Raw genomic sequence first — 23,707 nt, 5'->3', positions numbered from 1 at the left:
TATAACAGACAGGTAAATTGTGTTCGAAGGAATAGAAGCTGTGAAGACAGGGAACAAAATAGTACAAGGCAGGAAAATGTGAGTAGAAGTCATAGTAGGGAAAGACATAGGACATCAGATCCAAGTGGTCAGATACAATCTGACAATTCTAATAATCAAAATTTTGTGCAGTAAACTTTCTGAATTACAAGTTAGGCCATTGCTATTATGAAAAACCTTCTGAATTTATTTCTTTAGATGAAGAGAAAATTATTGAATCTATTAATTTAATTTATATAAATGCTTTGGCCAAAAATAAAATGATTAAAATTATGATAGATACTGGTTCAGAAAGTACATTAGTCTCGGAGAATTTTATTTTTAATACATTAAAACTATCAGATATAATAAAGATTCCAAAAATTAAAATTATTGGTGCAAATAATAAGAAGTTGGGTGAAATTGATAAACTAGCCAATTTTAAAATTAATATTCTTAATAAAGAAATTAATATGCAAGGATTTATTGTCAAGGATTTATGTGTTGATATATTAATGGGAAATGATGAATTGGAAAAGAAGAAAGTAAAGATAGATTTTGAAGAAAGAATGGTAACTTTGGTAGGGCAAATAATTAAATTTATGCAGAAAGATGAGGTAGAAGAAGGAATAAGAGTTGATAGGATATTATTAAAAGAAAATAATGATGTTTATGAAGAAGAAATGTATTTTGATGATAGGGCTATGTCCCAAAAGAATGTAAAGAATAATTATTGTAGTGAATATTTAAGGAATGGAAATTTTAAGCAGATGGATGCCTACGAGGCGGAGTGCGTAAAATTGGAAGCAAGGAATAATGAGTACATAATGAAGAATAATTTTATTTGTAAAGAAGAAGATGTGATAAAAGTTTTAAATTGCCCTGAAGAATATAAATCAATAGTCATTTCCATATTGCAGCAACACAAGGGACTTGTCAATAAAGAAAATAGAATTGCACAAAATTATATCCATAGTATAAAAGTTAAAGAAGAAAAAGATTTTAAAACAAAATCATACCCAATACCATATAAATACAGAGAAGAAGTAAACAAAACAATTAATAATATGTTAGAAGATGGAATCATTGAGAAGGCGGATACACATTTTATTAACCCCATAGTAGTAGTACGAAAAAGATCAGGTGAAATCAGGTTATGTTTGGATGCAAGGAATATTAACAAGATTACTGAAAAGCAATTTGAAGCACCAATGAGTATAGATGGAATATTAGGAAGAATTACAGGAATGTCATTTTTCACTAAAATCGATTTACAGCATAGTTTCTGGTTAATACCTCTAGAAAGAAAAAGTAGACAGTATACAGGATTTCAGATAGATAGATTAGTATATCAATTCAAAGTAGTACCAGTTGGACTTCAATCATCTTGCAGTGTTCTATGTAGATGTCTTCATGATATTTTGGATCAATATGAACATTTTGTAATTCACTACATTGGTGATATATTAATTGTTTCTAAAACGGCTGAAGATCATGAGAAACACCTAAAAATTATAATAAACAGATTAGATAAAGTTGGACTTAAAATAAATCAAGAAAAATGTACAATTTTTCAAAAAGAAGTAATATATTATAAACTTAACACTAATTATAAAAATACTAACAGCTTACTGATATATCCATTTTATTCAATAGACTTGATTTGTTAAATAGATGGTAGATTTCATTGTTGTGAATAAATTTGACATCATACTTGTTGAATTTTGTACATGTGGAAATTGTTGCTACCCTAAAAATCATAATTTGGGGTTAGATACAGAATTAATACTATAAATGTCTTTCTAAAAATAATATGGAAAGTGTAAAACTTACGATTCATATAGATGAAAGCCTTGTGAACGGAAATCTTGTCTATAAATAAACAGAATACAAAATAATTATAGAACCTTACATTAGTTGTTTTTAATTTTTGACATAGCCTCCATTTTCATTGCTCCAATTGACATGACAGTTTGACCATAGAATAGCCGAACTGTGCTTGCTCCGTTGTTCTCTGTTTTGACATAGACAGCGAACAGGGATGTATTTAACACATTTTAAATAAAAAAAAAAAAAATTGATTTATTAAATTTAATAAGGGATAAGAAAATTAATATTTAAAAAAATAATAAGTAAATTATTTATTTTAAATTTAAATTTTGGGGTATTGTGACAATTGGGGTTTATAGAAAATAATTTATAAGTTATATACTACATAATATTAGATATAAAAAAGTATTTGATTAATTTAAATAAGTTATATACTAGAGAATTTTATAAAATTATATTTATGTGAGGGCATTTTAATAAATTAGCATATAATAATTATAAAAAGTTGTATTTAGTAATTTTAATGTTGTAAATAGATTTAAGTGAGCCATGTGCCTAGGCAACCAACTATACATACTCCAAGTGTCAAATTAAGAATCATAATACGAATATAAGTGGGGTTATTATAATAATATATTGTTTGAAATGTGTATTTTATTAAATTAGAATGTTAAGTTACTAATTTAATTATATATTCTGATCTGAAAAGCCTAAATGTAAACAAAATTATTAATAGAAAAGAATGGAATTCTCTGGATCTCCGGAGATGGCCATGTTTGCGAAATGGTTTGTTCCAGAAAATTCAGACAAGTAGTTAATAGAACAAATTGGAACATGATATCTTACGAGATAGTTCTAGAAAATCCAAAAACATATAAATACCCGTGATTTGGATTCAAGATGGCAGTTTTTAGCAGTTTTATCATGAAAGTTAGAAGATAGATACATTTACTTAGTGAAGTCAATTGTTCAGAAGTTTTTGGCAGTTTTGGAAGTTTTTAGTCAGAAGTTAAGCAGTTTATTATGAAAGTTAGTTGGAGTCAGTGAATCAAGTACAAATAGTCAAAATGTTTAATATAGTGAGTTAAATGAAGATTAAAAATTATGCATATAATTTAATGCACATTTATAATTATACACAAATAATTATTGAAGATAAAAAAAGGTATATTGGAAGAAATTAAATTATATTATGGTTGGAGATTAGTATAAATCAACTTATAATAATTGGATATTGGTATATTGAAAAGAAGAATAAATATAAATGCTGTTTGCTGGTTTGGTTGGTGGTGTATAGATGCTGATGAAGAAAAATATATCTTAAATTGGTAGAAGCTGATAATTGAAAAAAGTAATTTCACAAAAAAACAAGGATAACTGAAGTACGAAGACATTCAGTGGTGATTAGAATCTATATACTTAGTGGAAAATAGTTCATTTAGGCATTCAGTGAAAGAAAGGTACAAAATTTTGTTAATATAATTTAGTTAGTGTCATAACAATTTCAATTTTGAAGATAGTTTGTTTAAATTTTAGATTGTCTATAGAATTTGATTAGTTTTATAAGAATATCAGTTTAAAGATAGTTTATTTTAAATTTACATTGACTAGGTTAGATATATATGTGTGTTTCATAATAGTTATAATAAAGATAATTTAAAAAAGTACTTACAAGCTAATTCTTTGAGAACCGCGATAAAAACCCTATATATTATATTATTAAAAATACTCATTGCTCATCATTCAAACAAAAAACACATCATAACAATATATATATATATATATATATATATGTACAGACAAATACACAGCTGAATACATTTTGAGGCAAACCAGATCAAAATTAATTAGCAAACAAAACTTCAGACTGTCCGGTAACTTAATGACTAAACTGAAAATTATTTACTTGAAACATGCCACAATTCTGTGGAACACAATTTATCATTTACGGAACGAGTTCTGTGTCTTCCTAAATAATAAATCAATCACAATATTATGGAAATTATGTTCTGATCTAGGGAACATGCCTACAAAAAGAGAAATGCAATAAACTTGTTTAAGGACGAGACGATAGCTCGGTATACCTGATATCTGAACCTGAGATTATTGGAATAGAACTATGACAAGTTCATTTAAGCAATTAGTTCGATATCAGTTCTGACGAGATGAATAGGTTGAATATATTCCTTTGTGCTGGTCAGGAAACCACGGCGTTGAGGTTTCCTGACAAATAGGTCGAAATAGATTACATCGTAAAGTGTTACAGAGAGATGATAGTAGCTATTCACATAATTTACAATTTACATGATAGGTCTGAATTAAGAAAAACGAACATTAGACAAAATTATACTTTTTTATATAAACATATTATGAGTTTTCCACATATATAGAGTACATATATATATATATATATATATATATATATATATATATATATATATATATATATATATATATATATATATATATACATATATATATATATATATATATATATATATATATATATATATATATATATATATATATATATATATATATATATATATATATATATATATATATATGGTTTCAGTTGTTTTCTGGGTTTGACTCCGCGTTAAATAGTTTTGGTTTTTAGAAAAACCATTGTTTTGGAGAAGTTTCGGCAAGGTCACACTTGCCATTGTCAAGTCAGATTAGTTCTGCTTCTTCTTGATGTTCCAGGCGAACTGATTTCTCGGTCGCTGCACGCTGAGTTTAAATATTATGTGCAGCGACCGCTGAGTTTAAATGTCTAACTCAGCATGCAGCGACCGAGAAAAGCAGAACTAATCTGACTTGACAATGGCAAGTGTGACATTGCCGAAACGTCGCCAAAACAATGGTTTTTCTAAAAACCAAAACTATTTAACGCGGAGTCAAACCCGGAAAACAACTGAAACCACATATAGGTCCCGCGGAAATTTCAAATCCAATATATATACTTATATATATATATATATATATATATATATATATATATATATATATATATATATATATATATTGATATGATTGGTGTTTAAAAAAAAAACTTTATAAGTAATATACTAGATAATTTTAGATATAACAAGTATTTGGTTATTTTAAGAAGTTATATACTAGAGAATTTAATAAAAATATATTTATGTGAGGGCATTTTTAAGAAATTAGCATATAAAAAGTATTTTTTTAGTAATTATGATGTTGTAGATATATTTAAGTGAGCCATGTGACTAGGCTAGACTAGACTAGATATACATACTCTGAAGTGACGTTTAAGAATAATTACGAATATAAAGTGGGGTTATAATGATAATATGTTGTTTAAAATGTGTAATTTATTAAATTAAAATGTTTAATTTATATAAGTTACTGATTTAAATGTATACTCTAATCTGAAAAGCCTAAATGCCAACAAAATTCTCGATAGATAAGTAAGGAATTCTCTAGATCACCGGAGATGGCTTTGTTTGCGAAATGGTTTGTTCCAGAAAATTCAGACATGTATTTAATAGAACAAATGGAACATGATTTCTTACCAGATGGTTCTGGAACATCCAAAAAGATATAAATACCCGGTGATTTGGATTCAAAGCAGTCAGAAAGTTTAAGTCAAGCAGTCAGAAAGTTTAGTAAGAAAGTCGATTCAGTTAGTTATGAGTTTTTTTAGTATGAAAATTAGTTAGCGGCAGTCAATCAGTTACAATTGTTCAATATAGTGAGTTAAATCAATATTAAGAAACAGTATAAAGAAAATAATATTGAAGATTAAAAATTATGTTATGTATAAATGATGATAATGGAAGAAGTATTAATTGAATATTAAAATTAAATGATATTTTGGTGATTGGATATTGATATATTGAAAAGAAGAATAAAAATAAATGCTGTTGCTGGTTTGCTTGGTGGTTTATAAATGCTGTGAAGAAAAATATCTTAAATTGGTGGAAGCTGATAATTGGAAAGAGTAATTTCACAAAAACAGGGATAACCGAAGCTGAGAAGAAGACATTTGAGTGGTGATTATAATCTATATAGTGGAAAACAGTTTATTTAGGCATTCAGTGACAGAAAGGTACAAAATTTTGTTAATATAATTTAGTTAGTGTCATAACAATTTCAATTTTGAAGATATTTTGTTTAAATTTTACATTGTCTATAGAATTTAATTAGTTTCATAAGAATGTCAATTTAAAGATAATTTATTTAAAATTTACATTGGCTAGGTTAGACATATATGTGTGTTTCATAATAGATATAATAAAGATAATTTAAAAAAGTACTTACAAACTAATTCTTTGAGAACCGCGATAAAAACCCTATATATTATATTATTAAAAATACTCATTGCTCATCATTCAAACAAACAATACATCATAACAATATATATATATATATATATATATATATATATATATATATATATATATATATATATATATATATATATATATATATATAAATAATTAACCTACAGCTAAGATTATTACTATTACAAGAAGGCTTCCAAGGTCTCAGTCTTCTGAGCCCCAAGACACTACTACACTGATCACTAACCAATGCATCACTGCCACTGGGAACAGAGGACGGTGCAATTATTTTATCGATGGTGACGTGGCTTGGGTGGAAATTGGCGCGGGGGTTGGTGCGAACATTTCTGGCAGTAGGATTATGATTCGAGTGTGGAGCGGCCGATATTTTCTTTAAAAGAGGTCTTCATGTCGATATGCCATCATCTCTTTTATTTGAAGAAAATTTGGCCTTTTTTCAATTTCTATGGCTTCTCGGATAATTTCTGGTTTATAGAAGCGGATGAGGGCTATAGTTTTGCAGTTTTCAAAATCAATTTTGTGACCTGTATGAAGATGGTGTTGACCTAGAGCTGAAAGTGAATCGGATTTGCGAAGAGAAATGGGATGTTCATAAATTCTATTTTGGATTATATGATTTGTTGATTTTGTTTGATTTTGGCCGACGCGACGCTTGGTAAGAATTTTTGACGAAAGATGAAGCATTTTTTTGGCCAACTACTTCTTCAATCGTTGTCTAGGGCAGTTTTCTGTACTGACAATGAGACGTAGAGGAATATCAGGTTTGTATATTTTGGGTAGGCCATATATTCGAGGTGTTTTGGAAGAATTTGGACGAGGAATTAGAGATTGTTTTATGTCAACAGAAAGATATGTTTTATTAATAATGAGTTCTGTTGTTTTCTCTACATATGTTGTTGGATTATTAGAAACTGGTCTGTAGTCTAGGAGATTGATGAGATTTAAGAGTTTATTAATCACAGAAGAAGTGTTTAGGATAACAGTGGAATTGACTTTATCGGCTGGAAGAACGACTGGATTTGACTGAAGTTCTTTCAGGGTTTTTTCTTGGATTGCCCAATGTTCGGAGTAGGAGGCTTTGAGTTTTTAAAAACTCTAGCTATATATAGTCCAGTTATTTGAGCATCTTTTAAAGGTAAACTGGAGTTGACTTTTTCAGTTTGGCAGATAATTTTCTCAATTGGAATGTGAATGTGGGATAACAGAGTAATTGAAACCTTTTAATAAAGCTTAAGTGGCAATGTTAGAAATAGCTGCATCAGAAAAGATATGAACCACTGTTGTTCTACAGTAAAACCTTCCAGAAGGATCAGTTATATATTTATTAACATACACAGTATTTACTTGTGTCGCAAAAGCTGATAATATTATTATAATTATAGCATATTTGTAAGAATTTGTAGAATATTGTAATTATAGCAAATTTTTTTTATTTTAAATATGAATATGAATAGAAATTTTATCGCAGTAGGTTCATTAACAAATACAATTATCATTATTATTCCGATGAAAATCTTTACTTATTTCGAATTACGTCCCAGAATAGATGTTCGTTGAATATTTGGTGGCTTTGTTAAATCATATTTTACTGGAACTTATTTTTCCGAACGTTAACTGACAATGAGTATCATAGGTTTTTAGCAGACGAGTTGTCTGGCTTGTTAAAGGATGCTCACTTGGAAATTATATGAAACTTGTTGTTTCAACATGAAGGATCATCACCACATGGTACAATATATGTTGGGCGAGTGCTAAATAACAACTACAGCGACAGTTGGATAGGATACACCAGTAAAGAATATATTTTTTTTTTGGTACATCAAGAATATAATATTTGACGACGAACTCACAACACAGGATAATATTAAAATTCGCATACAAAATGTCTTTGATGTGTTAGACCTAAAATGTTATAGGGAGTTTGGTACTCCTTTATCAACCGTATACGACTGTGTGTTGGACAAATATTAAGCAAATTTTTCAAGATTTATTAACATGGTTAATAATGCATTTGTGAATATAGCTTATCGATTAGATCAATTTATATTGTAACAACAATTCAATGTTTATAAAATTAGATAATAATTTTTATAATTTTTGTTTGTTATATTTCAGTAGGAACACAAACCTTGCAAAAGATCTGCAAAAACATAAAATCTATACTTCTTCTCTAATTTTCTACAACAAGAAACACGCTAGGTATATAAAACCTAATATCAAAAGAAAATTTGTAATATTTTCTACAAAATACAATACTAATATACAGGATGTACAGTTTAAAAAAAATAAGTACATTTTCTATTTGAAAATAGTTATCACACTGTATATTGCACGGCTCGATTTTAAATAATATATTAACTTATTTAAAAATAACACTATACTAGAAAATCTTTGACATATCATTTACTATATTACCATAGAAACCTAATCCACAGCCCTTTAAATATTACCGTTTTTCTTAAGAAGGGTGTAAATAATTCAAAAATTATTAACTTTGGGCCTATAAAACCTTTTACAAACTCTTCATATTAAAAAAAAACTTTTAAAATGCTGTAATATAAAAGGTGTTCTATTAAAAAAAAAACACAAAACTTTGGTTAATTTCGTTGTTCTGATTGAACCTGTATAATCGAAAGTAATTTAAAATAAATTATAGACGTCTTTGTTATACATCAGTTTTGTTTGAAACTTTTTTTTTTGTGTACTCCATAGTTTTGTCATAATTGAAGAAAGCAAGAAAGCAAGAGGTAAGGCGCAGCCTGTATATAAGAAAGATGCATTTTCTATTTAGATGAAACCTGACTGAATGGAAATTATATTGTTTCAAAAGTATTGGTATATAAAAATATTACCAGTTCTCGACAAGCCTTTCTAGATGGAAGTTTAAATGCTCATACGAAAAACGGTGACGAAGATTAATAATCACCCACATTGGTAGTGAACACGGTTTTATGAATGAAGAATGGTTAATTTGAGTTTGTTTCAAAATTCATGAAATGAGGAAATGAATTTTTTAAAAAATTCTTTTTTAGGTATTAAATTTTCTACCAAATAATGCTGTCGTTGTTTTCAGTAACGCTACCTATCACTCAAAATTATAAAAAAGTTACCGACGGTCTCATGAAAAAAAGTAGAAATATTTGATAATTAAAATATGCTTAAAATATAATTCTTATGAATTGCAAGGCAACATAAATCGTACTATGAATAATAGGCCATTGACGAAATGGCAAAAACAAAAGAAATAGTGGTATTAAGTTTGCCACCTTATCATTGTCAACTAAATCCAATAGAGTTAATATGGGCTCAAGCAAAAGGTAATGTGGCCAGACAAAATACAACTTTTAAATTTAAGGATATCAAATAACTTTCGTAACCAATTCCGTAACCTCTTAAAAGAGAGAAAGACAGATTAAAGACTGTTGATAATAACATTGAAGAAGTTTGTTAATCTATAATCATTTCAATCTGTCCGGACAACGAATTTGCCACAGAAGAAGAGAAAGAGGTGGAAATCTATAATTTATAAGTAAGTTTTAATTTATACACATTACTCAAATGTTGGATATCAATTCGGTGTACTCGCTTTAAAATAAATTTTATTTAACACATAAATCTGTTTCTTTCTGATTCTTCATGGATATAATCCATTGGTTTGTATTTCTATGTCAACAGGTTAAACTCTTTGAAAAATAATATATATAATTACATTTGAACAGGAAAGGATATTATTTTGAGTTATTTTAATTTAACTACTTTTTACCTGCTGTTTGCAGATTAGTAAAGATTTGCATTTGTAATGAGCTACCAAATGTAAATAGATAAATTATAACAATAAGTAAAGAATTCTGTATCAAACTTTGTAAAATTAGAGGGCAGATAATAAAACGCCACCCATAATCACTTAAAAAGTTGAAATATTGAATAAGGGATTGTATATAATGCCGGATGAAATAAAATTAACAAATTTATTAAAGACAACTAATAGTTATGCTTTAGGAAACGGTTAAATAAAGACATTAGCAATAAAGTATAAAGAACAAAATTTTTTTATAAATCCAAAACTACTTTTCAACTCCTCTTATCACAAGGTCAATATCGCAATCAAATATAACAAGCAAAATATAATTATTATTCTTGATAGAGAGAAAAATAATTTTCATAAAAATGTCAAAATATGTTGTTCAAGGTCAGGTTTGTTGTAATGTTAAGCTTTTCCTTTCCAGCTCCTTATTTTAAATAGCGAATACTATGTGTTATATCATCACTTAAGACATGCACTTAACGGTTGATTCAGACCAACAGTCACGTCACAGTCAAAGACGGTAAATTCAAGATTGCTTCTGTCGTTTTTTTATGATGTAATTCCCACACACAGTCACAGTACAGTCATAGTCACGGCAAACTTCACTGCTCATCCAGTAGCTCAACCAGCGATCAAGACTGCGACTTAATCTTGACTGGACCGGGTTGCTACCTTGGTGTGAATATGACAGAGCCAGTAAGCCACCTGTTTTCAGTTGTTGTATCAAATGTTTGTCACTTGTTTCGTCGCTTTTGTTAATAATGGGACATGAAAAATTAATTGAGTGCGTTCTTCAAGAAAGACTACTCTATGATTTATTACATCAATTATACTCCGATTCTCAGCAAAAATTAAAAACATGGCAAGAAATAATATTACTTACATACAGTATAACCTTAATGTAACCACCCTCAATATACCGAGTTTTGTTAACTTACTTATTCACACTAAATTTCACAATAGTTTATGTTTCGACAGGTTCAGACAGTATAATTTTCGGTATAAAAAAATAATTATTGTTGAAAATTAAGTACTTAATGTGAAATACAAAAAAAGGTTTAGAAACGAAAAAAGTGTTCCTAGATCGTAACGTCACAGAGATCGGAAAATATTTTCTAATTTCCTTTCTTCCAATAATAGAAGTAGTCTAAATTAAATTGATTAGTAATGAAAAATAGCAACATTAAAAATTATTTTAAATTAAAAGTGATTTTTTTACATTGTTTACATCTTGATCAACCTGAATGCTGAAGTAGACTGACGAGACGGTGATTTTCCCGCACTCTGTGTGTGAATGTATGACCCCTTGACTTGACGGTGATTTGACTGTGATCTGATTTTACCGCAAGAGCTATAATTGTGTGAAAAAATATTAAGTAACTGAAAGTTTTACACCCCTGCCCACATTTTCTTTCTGTTTTGTGGGAGTTCTAGGAAAAGTTAACACAGTTCTAGCAATGAAAAATAGAATATTAAAAATCTCACATCCAACTTTTACTGAAAAAAATTTAAAACTGTTGTTTGACACATTACTATGCAACTATAAACCTAAAAATTTGCTCAATACACTTTTTGTATTCACACACAGAACGTATTACAAGCGACAATATGTGTGGTCATGATCGGTCAGCATCTGACAGCACCGTGCAGTTGAAGTGGGGATCATTCCCGTATATTGAAGGTTTAACATAATCTCTCACTAGACTATTTAGTCAATTTAACATAAAAATAGCCAATTATAACAACAAAAAACTCAATTTGTTCTATTCTAGACTAAAAGTTCCAGTTCCACTAGAGATGAACTGTAACGTAATCTATAGTATACCCTGTGAATGTGGAAAAATATACATAGGCCATACAAGTCAACGACTTAGTAAGCGCCTAGTCCTTCACAAAAGTGACGTAAACATAAACTTCTAGCAACTAGTTTGAGCATTCTTGAGAATGACCATCGTTTCCTATATAATGAGGCTATAATTCTAGATAGAGCTGAAAAAGAAGCTCATCGTAAAATCTTAGAGATGCGTTATATTATTAAATGTTCTAATTCACTGAACCACAAAAAAGATGTTGATAACTTAAGTTCCATCTATACTTATGTTTTACAACAAAAATTCGCTAAAAATAAAAAATTAACACCTTCTTATAATAGATTTTCCTAAAACTGTCCCTCCGCACTTTCACTGTAACGTACTGTTGTTATTTTCTGTCCATTGTGACTCAGTTTATTGCCTGCAACTCATGTGTATTAAATTCAATTTAACCCACAAGACAATTATTAATAATTTTAATTAGAACATTTTAAAACTCAACTTTATGTGCAAACCATGTTTTTTAAATAACTTTAAATATTGAATAAAGGCCTTGTTTGCCACTTTTCCTCTGGTTGGGAGATGCGTTTGACTTGTTTTTAAAAATATGTGTATGTCCATGTCAATTTTAATATACACTAAGAAATAGTGTCGACATTAAGGTAAGATTAAAATATTATGATATTGCAAAGAATGTTTTTCAATTACAGCAAGTTCTGATGAAGCCCAAAATTATGTGGCGAAAGCTTGACTTTTAATAAAAGACACTCACTTAGAAGCACCCGTTTTTTATTGCTTTCTTAGTATTGGTTCGTTCCCGGTTACCTTCAACCGTCTGTGTTTACCAGTAACCCGTTACTGTCTTTGACTTTCTTTATATATATATATATATATATATATATATATATATATATATATAATATATATCAGATTAAACAAAAAGAAATCGTTAAAGACTATTTAATATCCATTTTGGTGTTTTAATGGAGACTAATTTAAAATCTTTTAATACATGTGAGTATATTTGACAAAGAGCAGGTGCTAATTTGCTAGTTTCAACTTTTCAGAAGAGTCGCATTTACTGGTAGTGGCTCTCAACGGTGGTATTTAATATCTTAAAACTAGTAAAAAGTTGGTAATTAAGTACTTTTTCTATTCGTTAACTTTACATAAACAGTAAATACATACGCGGTAGTGTCACTCATTTCTGTTGTGAGCTTATAATAGTCTTCAAAACACTAAAAAACATAATTGCTAGAGACAAATATGTAGAGTGATGGTAAAAAAATCACCAAAAGATCACCATTGCGAAGGCTTCTCGATCTTTTGCAATATGGAATAATTGTCCTGCATTTGATATCTGTGTCCATTCACTAATGTTTTTTAACCAAGAAACTTGTTTTCTTCCTACACCTCTACGGCCTTTAAGGATCAGTTGTAATATTTTATATCGACTTACACTTACTATATGTCCCAGATAAGACATTTTTCGATGTTTAACAGTCGTTAGCAGTTCTCTATCTTTGTTGACGCTCCTTAGTACTTCTTCATTAGTTTTTCTTGCTGTTGAAGGTATCTTTACCATTCGTCTATGAACCCATATTTCGAATGCTTCAATTTTGTTCATGATCGATACTTTTAGCGTCCACACTTCTGCACTATACAAAAGTACGGACCAAACATAGCACTTAACCATTCTTTAAAGTCAAATAGCTATATAAATATAATTTGTAAACTTTATTTATATTTTTTTTTAAACTAAAATTTTTTATTTTCGATATTTTTATTTTTGAAGGTAAATAAATTGGTTTGTAAATTTATAAAAGACATGATTTACGAGATATAGCAAAATTACGTTTTCACCTTTTTTTTCTTTTAAAAAATTTTAATACTTTTTATATTAATTACATTACGTATGGTATATTTACTATTACTTTTTATTCAGTAGATTAGGATTACAACCCATAGGTAAAAAGATAAAAACTTGAGTAAGCTCTCTGAAAATTTACCCGGCTAACTTGTTAGAAAATCGCACTAAGTTCTGATGACTCAATTTAATTAATTCCATTAAATGTTCCTTAGCAATTGTGTGGAAGGAAGAAATATGAAACGAAGCTGAATACAATATAAATGCAGACTCCAAACTAAAAATTAACAATTCAGATCTAGAGATTTACTCTTTAACAGAATAATTTGTGGAACTAGTCAGGGTTTGTGGACGCCTCCAGGCCGCGAGTTTTATTCATTAGGATGGCTTAATGGTCTTCCAGGCCGATTCAAATTATTCGTTAACTAATTCCAATTAGGGTATTTTATTCTGTTTCTAAGTAAGTACATAATGAATAAATACAGATTCGATTATTTGAAAAAATTAATAGAATTGAAAATTCGTGTATAAAATTATACTATACTAACAGTATTTGCTTATCTTAAATATATTACTACTTGTTATTGCAAAATATGCATAAATATTAAATAAATTTGAAATGTTGGGTATATTTATTGATTGCAGCAATCATAAAATTGTTATTGTCTCCATTTTAATTTTTATTTTACTTACGGATATTTTCACTGTGTTATGCAACAAAAAATTTAAAAACCACTATTTTAAGGTTAGTAGCCTATTAAGAAAACAGGTTATTTATTTAAAGAAAAGCAAGCCGAGTATCTAAGAGTATCTGATTTTGTTAAGTATTACAAAATGATTTAATTATCTAAATTAATCATCGTTCATCGTTATAATTGAATCAACTATCTTTCAGTCTGAATTTTATCTCTGACACCTTCACGTTTTCTCCTATGGTTTCCATTTTCGCTAACGCTTTTTGGAAACTTTCTTTGAGCATAAATTTGTTCACTGTAGATCGGATCTTGTTATAGAGTATTAAGTTAAAAGAAGTTTTTAATCTGTTTTCTAGTGGCAGGTCTATCTTCAAAATATTATATTTATATCGAATTAAGCTACAATTGATTTATTTAATATTTGAAGTTTCGATTTCCACTCCGGAAATCGTTTTCAAAAAAGATTTTAAAAAAAATTGTTCGAAAGTATAAGCAAAAATTAAGTTAGGTGGGTTATGATTTCAAAACTGACGTGTGATTTATTTGGCCTCGATCTTGTAGGTCATAGCCACGGTTTTAGTAAATGATGGGTTTCTCCGACTTTCTAATAATCCGCTAATCTTGGTATATTCTTGTTGCTGAATTATTTTAGTACTAGCAGTAGCAACCAGAGCCTGCTGCATTCTGTTAATGGGTTTGCTACACATTTTTCTTCATTAAGTAGCTTTCATTCTAGTTTAATAGACAGCTTGGCTTTCATCGACGTTTTTGCAAACCGTATTAAAATGACACATAAATAATAATAGATTTTAACAGTCTAAAATAACTTATATCTAATATATTCGACTGACTGTTTGTTTACGATACATGGTAAAAAGCCATGTGCGAATCAACTACTCAGAAACCGAACACTTTTATGTATAGGTATGTTTATGTTTCTACCACGCAATAAATATTAATCAATTTAAAATATAAATGAAATAATTAAAATAAACAAATATTTTAGTTTTCTTTGTTTTCGACCTAACAAAACAATATTGTTTTTTTTTTAATAAAAAGTGTATTTTTGCAATTGTACTTTATCCTGTTCTTAATATTGATTAAAAAGTAAGATTTGTCTGGAAATTAGCTTTAGAATAATATATTTATGAAAAAGTAGGTGCTAACTGAAATATCTTTCAGATAATTTCATATTATTTTTATTAATGGAATTAGGTGAACGAACATTTGTTATAAAAAATTTGAAAATACTTGTTTTCCGTCATGTATCTCAAATCGTTTGTTATGTTTGAAAATTGCTTTAAAATAGGGAGTGTGAAATTTTACTGTTATGTTTACTCTGTTTCTCGTTAGGAGATCACATAATATTAAGCCTATTTTGCATATTAGGTACAACACTTCATCCTTAGCGAAGTAATCGAATTACAACGGGCGCTAGCAGGAGTAGGAATCCTAATGGAGTTGAGATGCAGTGGACATCAGAAAATTCATAGAAGCATGTAAAATTAATTATCAAATTACCGTTATTGAGGTAGTAGTATATGGAGGTCATACATAATTAGCTTTACTCCAATAAATCTCTATGTAATAATAGACTGGTGTATAGAATTAATCCAGTCTCTCATTTCTACTAATACGCCTAATGGTTTGTCAAATTGAATTCTTACTAAAAATATATGTATAATACAAGCAAAATGAATTGAATTACTCGTATATAAAATTTTACACATAACACATAAATACGTCTATAGAACGGATATGTTGTGGAAAATATTGAGCTTCAGTTATGTTGCTTAAAAATATAATTATAAAATAAATAATCCTAAACGAAAAATAACTGTATTAAATCTATCGATATCAAAGGCTATTATAGCAAGTCACACCATTTGTCCAGTAAGGTAACGACGCCACCTAGGAAAGAAATTTAAACTACCAAAATCTGACATTTCAATCATTTTGTTCTTGAAACTATACAGTTAATTTATTGCTAATTCATTCTACAAATTGATGATTAAAATATTTTTAATCAGAAAATTTACTACTTCACGGTAATTATGTTTTTCTGAAAATTGCTAAAAATATAGGTTACTCTGGTATTGTAAGATAAGATCAATGACATATAATATATATTTATTATAATGTAATTGCGTGGTATAAAGAAAATCAAAACTTAAACAGTATAAAAATAAAATGATATTTAACAAACTTCAACGCTTTACCAAAACTAAGTAAAAGCGCTTGTAAAAACGCTGCTATACCGTTTCTGCTTTATTTTCTTTCATATATATATATATATATATATATATATATATATATATATATATATCTAATATGCTTATTCATTCGAGTATTTTCTAGGTAATGCCTACCTGACACACGATGGGTCCCCCTTTGTTATAAAAACAACAATTCGAACCTTCTGGAGACGAGCCGATGTGAATATACCAGTTTTGAGAGACCATTTCGCCGCTCTGTCTAGTCGAGAGGGCCGTCGACTTTTCGAATCTAACGGTACTGGGTATATAACAGGAGATTTTATTTGGAAGAAGACAGTTAATTTTGAAGATTCGCGCCGCGTTTAAATTATAACGTTCGTATACATAAATTATGTAATTGTTAGTCAAATAAATTGTTGTACAGTGGTTTAATAAATTGATATAAAGAACAATATAATAAATTAGAATTAAATAAAGTCGTAACAGTATATATATATATATATATATATATATATATATATATATATATATATGTATATATGTATATATATATATATATATGTATATATGTATATATATATATATATATATATATATATATATATATATATATATATATATATATATATATATATATATATATATATATATATGTATATACTCTGTAGAGGGCTTCGAATATACTGTCGAGAGCTCCTCTACTTAAGTCCATTTTCGGGTTATGGACTTGGAAAATATTTATCTTCGGTGTCTTGCCTTGAAAAAGGCAAGATATTTCTTACATGACAATTTTTCGTCGAAATAAAAACACCAAGTTAAGTTGAAACAATTCTCAGCCACAGAGTATGGAAAATAAATGCAGGAAGCAGAGCCCCGAGAGCACTAAGCTCTCGGAGAGCTCGTGAAGGACTGACCTGGCTGACCTGAAAATCGCCAATATTTATATGCGCTGTTCGAGCGATAAATAGGGATTTCCAGGTCAAGTGCCAATAGGAAAATTCGAGGCGGGGCGATGCGCATCGAAATGCGCACTAGTCCACAGACTATGGCATTCGATGACAATATGAAGTAACAAGAAGCCGAGAGACCTCTCTCTGATAGTAAATTAGGTGAACCGCAAATTCAAAGCCACGAAGCATCAAAGATTCAAAAAAATTCAAAGCATCTACGATTCACCTTTTTCGCTCTTTACGTAGAGCAAGACGTTTAAATGAAAGTAAAAGATTGCATTTCATTTCAATAGGAACTCCACCATTGCTCTACACGTGTTTGGAGTTATTCAACTCATCATCAGGAACACTTGTTGAAGTTCAACTGAAATGAAATGCAATCTAGTATTTGGTCAAGTGTTCCTGATGATGAGTTGAATAACTCGACACACGTGTATAGCAATGGTGAAGTTCCTATTGAAATGAAATGCAATCTTTTACTTTCATTTAAACGTCTTTCTCTACGTAAAGAGCGAAAAAGATAGCAATTTTCAAAGGTGAATCGTAGATGCATGTTGAAGTAAAAGGATACTTCTAGCGTCGTTAAAAGTCTCTAGTGGCTTTGAATTTACGGTTCACCTAATTTACTATCAGAGAGAGGTCTCTCGACTTCTTGTTACTTCGTATAGACGTCGCTGCTAGCGCACCTGGCTGTTATTTTGGTTATAATGACCAAATACTAGACTGCATTTCATTTCAGTTGAACTTTCACAAGTGTTCCTAATGATGAGTTGAATAACTCGAAACACGTGTAGAGCAATGGTGGAGTTCCTATTGAAATGAAATGCAATCTTTAACTTTCATATATATATATATATATATATATATATATATATATATATATATATATATATATATATATATATATATATATATATATATATATAGGGCCTAGAAGGCCAAATTCGTTAAACTTCCCGTACTCGAATCGGTATCAATAAAGTGTTAAAGTAAAGTCACTTTCAGAGTATGTATTTTTGGTTGCCTATGCACATGGCTCACTTAAATATATTTACAATATTAAAATTATTAAAAAAAATCTTTTTACACTTATTATATGCTAATTTCTTAAAAATGCCTTCACATAAATATATTTTATAGTATATAACTTATAAATTAATTTTTTAAACACTATTTTTCTTTCTCCTATATTCTATATCATTTCAATATATATATATATATATATATATATATATATATATATATATATATATATATATATATATATATATATTTAACTGCATGATGCAATGTTAATTTAATTCACCGTTTGCGAAAAACTTTGTTTAAATAAGCCAACGTGATAAGGCGAGGCTCTGTCTTGTTTCAAAATGACGTGTTAGTGCAAATATTGTGGATGTATTATGATTATGTTTTTTGTGGCCGCCAATATTTAATTTTCGAAGATAATGGGTTATTTTTCGCAATTTTCGGCAATAAATTAATATTAAGTATATTTCTCAATATACCTACATATTACAGTTAACTTTTCTGGATATTGTAAATGACCTATACAAAACAAACAAATTTATATTAGATAAGTACCTAGCTTTCTGACACTAAACGTGATCATTAAGATAAAATGTAGCTTCATGACAAAACAAATGCTTTAAATAATTGGGGTTTTGTTCAAGAATAGTGGATATAGTTACATACTATTCCGTTCATCTGTATAATCATCCCAGTTAGTTCGTGAACTATTTTCAGCGTATGTAAATGCTATTTCTCTTGAGTATTTTGTATTGTTGTGTTTACAATCAAAAGTTACAATGTCAGATACTACTGGGTTTAGCTGAAGTGTAACACAAATAATTATAATAAAGTGTTTACCTGTGTGCCCTCTATAGTGGATTTTTAACCAGTTCTCTTACTGTTTTGTACGCTGCCCTTTAAAAAAAAATTGGAAATAATGAATCTAAAATAATGTATATCAATTTGGCGGCCAGGAATTTGTTAATTAAAAATTCCTACGACTTCGTGGTATTTAAGGTGAGACTCTCCACAAATAATTAAAAGGGGAGAACTTTCTGGGTGCAATATACCCATATTATGCTATATTTCTATAATAGTGTATATTTGTGTTTAGATTGATTGCAGAATAATTGAAGCTATGTTAAGTTTTGTAAGATAGAATAAAAAAAATCAAAATAGGTAATTTTATCCATTTACTAGAAAATTTAAATGGATGGTGTAATACTTTTTTACATTTTTTAAGTTTTTTCAAAGACGTTTAATTTTTCTATGCTTCTTTTTAAAGTGCTAAGCCTGCAGAAGTAAGAAATCAGAAACAAATTAAAAACCGATTATCCGAAAAGTGCCAGGAGTAAAAACTCCAAGTTGTGATTTAATAGACTAGTTTCGCCCTTTATAGCTGACGGCTTGGATCCGGACACCATGCTGAAAGCATGATTTTTTACTCTCACAATCTGTGTCGAAAGAATGTTGACATGGAATTCAAAACTGCCAGTGTGACTCGATAAAAGAGCACAGTATTAAAATTCAGTATTCTAATGTTTAAACACGAAAAACTGTTTTCTGAAATCACAAATTTGTGTTTAGTTTAAAATATCGTATTCTATTCGTGTTAAGATTTGTTAAAATAGTTAACAATATTCCATAAACTTTTCGTTTTGTAATTTTTTTTAGTAAGGTTCTGAAACTGTTTTCTTGTGGCATATCTAAGTTAAATACTAGGTATGTTTATATGGGAATAAACCACAAATAATTTTAATGAGAATGACATTTTACCCAAAAACTTGACTACACTTCCACTCTAGAGTGCGAATTTGTCAGCTCCAAACAAAAACAATTATTAAGATAGTAGTTATTGATTAAATTTTTTTTATTTAATCAATATAAGTGCATAAGAGTGCGTTCTCTTCCATCCTGTAAGTACTCTCAAAAATTATATAAAACAGAGTCATTTCACAGGAATTTATTGTATTTATTATAAGTCGGCTTGATATAAAAACTCTAAATAAGTTTATTCGTTATCTATAATGACATGATAAAATTGGCTGTTCTAAAACAGGTCCGTATCTCAGGTTTAAATTAATTTTAAATTATAAAGAAAATATGTTAAATCCAACGGACGGGACTTCTGACTACAGAAGCTCCCAAAAAGAAAACAATACTAAAACTTATTCATCTGCTGTGATTGAACAACAATTCCCTACCAAAGATCAAGCTATTGTATTCCCATCCATTGAAAACCTAAAACTTCAAGATTACCTGATTCCACTAGGAATGTTGATCGTGCCCAAAAATATTCTATTTACCTCACGGCTTTTTAACAACAGAGGGTGTATGTACATTGCAAACAAAAACATTGTTGAACATTTTAAGAATAATTATGGAGGGTTTACTGAAATTAATAATCAACAAGTCCAAGCACGCAAACTAGTCACTTCAGCAGAAAGATTAATTCTGTCAAACGTCTGTCAAACGTTTGTCCCACCATTCCGCATGCTTTACTAACTCAAGAAATTGAAAAATTAGGCCTGAAAACCATGTCTTCTATGTCACTTCTCAAGATAAGTGCCGGTTTGCCGGAATTTAGCCACGTTTATAGTTTTAGACGACAAATTTTTATCACACCACCGCTTGCCTCAATACCTGAATCTATATTAATTAATTATGATAACACCAACTATAGGATTTTTTTGTCAAAAGATTCCTTGGTATGTTTTTTATGTAAAAGGCGAGGCCATACTGCAGCAAATTGCAAAACAACCCAAGAATCAGTTTCTAAAAATTATAACCAAAATCCTCACTCCCAAACATCTTCGCAATTCACACCTCCCCAAATACTTCCAACTAACCCCTCAAAATCTCCAACTGCACAACCAATACCAATCATCAATATACATACAACTAAGTCTACACAAAATAGCTCAAAACGTTGTTTGGAATAAATAGTCACACCCCCTCCAGCACAAGACGCTGATTCAGAAAACCCAAGTCTTGACCCGTTTGTTAAACCAAATGATGCTCCATCCAAAACACAAAAAAAAAGCAAGGAAAAGACAACAACTCACATACTCATGGAACCGGCCAAGTCATTCATCTCAGAGTAAAACCCTCCATTTATTCTTGATTTTAATCAAATATCCGATCTATTTGAAAATGTTTATGGTGCACAGGATCCAGTCAGCGTCATAAAAAACTAAACTAACGATTTAGAAGCTTTAGTGAAAATGCTAACAGCAATATACCCTTACTTTAAACAAAGATCCATTAAATCTAGATCTACAAAAATAAGAAAGAAACTACTGATACATTTACAGATGACCTACTCGGATAGTGAGACATTAGAAACTGAAAGTGAGTTATTTCAGAAATGGAGTAATAAACCTCTGTAACAATTCCAATTTTTAGTTTTTGTTTATTACACATGGGCTAAGTACAATCCAGATATAATTTGTCTTCAGGAAACTAATTTCAAAAATAAAAAAATACAAGCTTTAAAACAATTTAAAAGTTACTGCAAAAATCGAACTAGCCAAAAAAAGCCAGCGGCGGAGTAGCTATCTTTGTAAAAAAGTCAATTGAAACCACTGTAATTTCTCTCCAAACTAATCTAGAAGCAATTTAAATTAAACTTAACTCAAGTCCAAACATCTACGTTTGTAACTTGTACCTACCTTCATCAACGCAAGTCGACTCAGAAGCATTAACTGAACTGTTACAACAAATTCTCCAACCCAGACATATTTTGGGCGACTTTAATGCCCACAACTTTTTATGGGACTCATCTACTACAAATACTAGGGAAAGACTGCTAGAACAGATATTTGAACAGTATTGCTTTTCTGTAATTAATTAATTTTGGCCAGCTTCTTCGTTTCCCGTTATTTCAGGTACTCACAAAAAAACTTCTTCCATGTTGATGAGCCTGAGACAGCTGGTATTTAAGTAACTTTTTAAAAGGATGTTTCGAAAAAATATGTTTTATTGATTTTAGAGAGTTAAGGGAATCTGTTATGATCTGGGCTTTTGTGAAGTGAGGCTCATAACATACTGGGGGTGGACGGAAAAGAAGATTGTTTTCTATGGAAACGATTGATGCTCCCACCTGATGCTATTTTCACTTAAAAAGATATGTTGTTTAAAAATGAATGGATGAATGAAGAAAAGGCAGTGATCTTGGACGTTCCAGTTATAAAGTTGTCTTAAAATGTTGTACTTAAAATGTTGATAGTTAACAGTTAAAATGTTGTAGTCAAAAACTTTATTAAATGCACATTCTAAGTACAAAAATATAGCAACACATTTTTGGTTTGTAGCAAGGGCTTCATATATCTCACTTACCAAGTATAAAATGTTGTTTGTGGTTTATCGCTCATTTCTAAAGACATTTTTCTCAGAGATTAAGAAGTTGGAATTTTAAATTAAAAACCCATAAAAGCCTGGAGTTAACAATATTTCTTAGTAATTTGCATGCTGTCAATGTTAGAGATCTGGATCGGTATGATTCTGGGTCATATTTAGGTTTCTGAGGTTTTAGAAAAGGAATGATTATTGCCTTTCATCAAATAGCTGACCATTGGTGGTGCAGCCAAATTTTGTTAAATATGTTTATCATCAGGTTTTGGACTTAAATCCTTTAAGTTAAGAAAAGATGAGTTTATATCTCGAAACAAAATAGGATGGTTTAAGAAATTATTTTGAACTTCAAACGGGTAAATGAGATTTTGTTTCGCGAATTCTTTGGCTTGAAGAAAACATTGTATATTGTGGTATATTGTTGACTCGATGAGTGGCTTTGTTAAATTCTTTTATTGCTATTACTTTTTGATACTTACTTATTCCATGAAAATGTTTTAGAAGTTTTTACAGTTAGCTGTGCCTTTGCTTTTAGCATTTAAAATTTTACTTTACTTTAAGGTGTTTTATGCTTTTTGTATCGGTTTAGGGCTTATTTACTTTCATGGATTGCTGTAGCACAACTTTTACTCCACCACGGTACAGGACATTGACCGTTAACAGAATTAGATTAACCAATAAATTTCTGGGCAGTGTTTAAGATAAGTTGATTAAACTGCTCCATATTCGAGTTAATATCGTCTGTTGTTTCCAAAGTAAAAATAATATTATCAATATATTCAGAGAGTTTTTGTCAATTTGCATTGTTTATTCTCCA

At 29.3% G+C, this 23,707-nt stretch overlaps 1 long non-coding RNA gene across 1 annotated transcript; it reads right to left on the bottom strand.

Annotated features, from left to right (window-relative positions):
* Window positions 1–628: 628 nt before the first annotated feature.
* On the bottom strand, window positions 629–2,138 carry LOC140442694 (uncharacterized). The gene is made up of 3 exons (XR_011951115.1): window positions 1,852–2,138; window positions 1,644–1,768; window positions 629–1,523 (listed from the first exon to the last, which is right to left on the bottom strand). It is a non-coding gene; the product is annotated as an uncharacterized lncRNA (long non-coding RNA).
* Between the last annotated feature and the right edge of the window lie 21,569 nt (window positions 2,139–23,707).

This window comes from Diabrotica undecimpunctata, chromosome 6 (assembly GCF_040954645.1).
Source record: "Diabrotica undecimpunctata isolate CICGRU chromosome 6, icDiaUnde3, whole genome shotgun sequence".
Taxonomy (NCBI): domain Eukaryota; kingdom Metazoa; phylum Arthropoda; class Insecta; order Coleoptera; family Chrysomelidae; genus Diabrotica; species Diabrotica undecimpunctata.
Note: the sequence above shows the minus strand (reverse complement) of the source record. Positions and strands in the feature narration are given on the sequence as shown.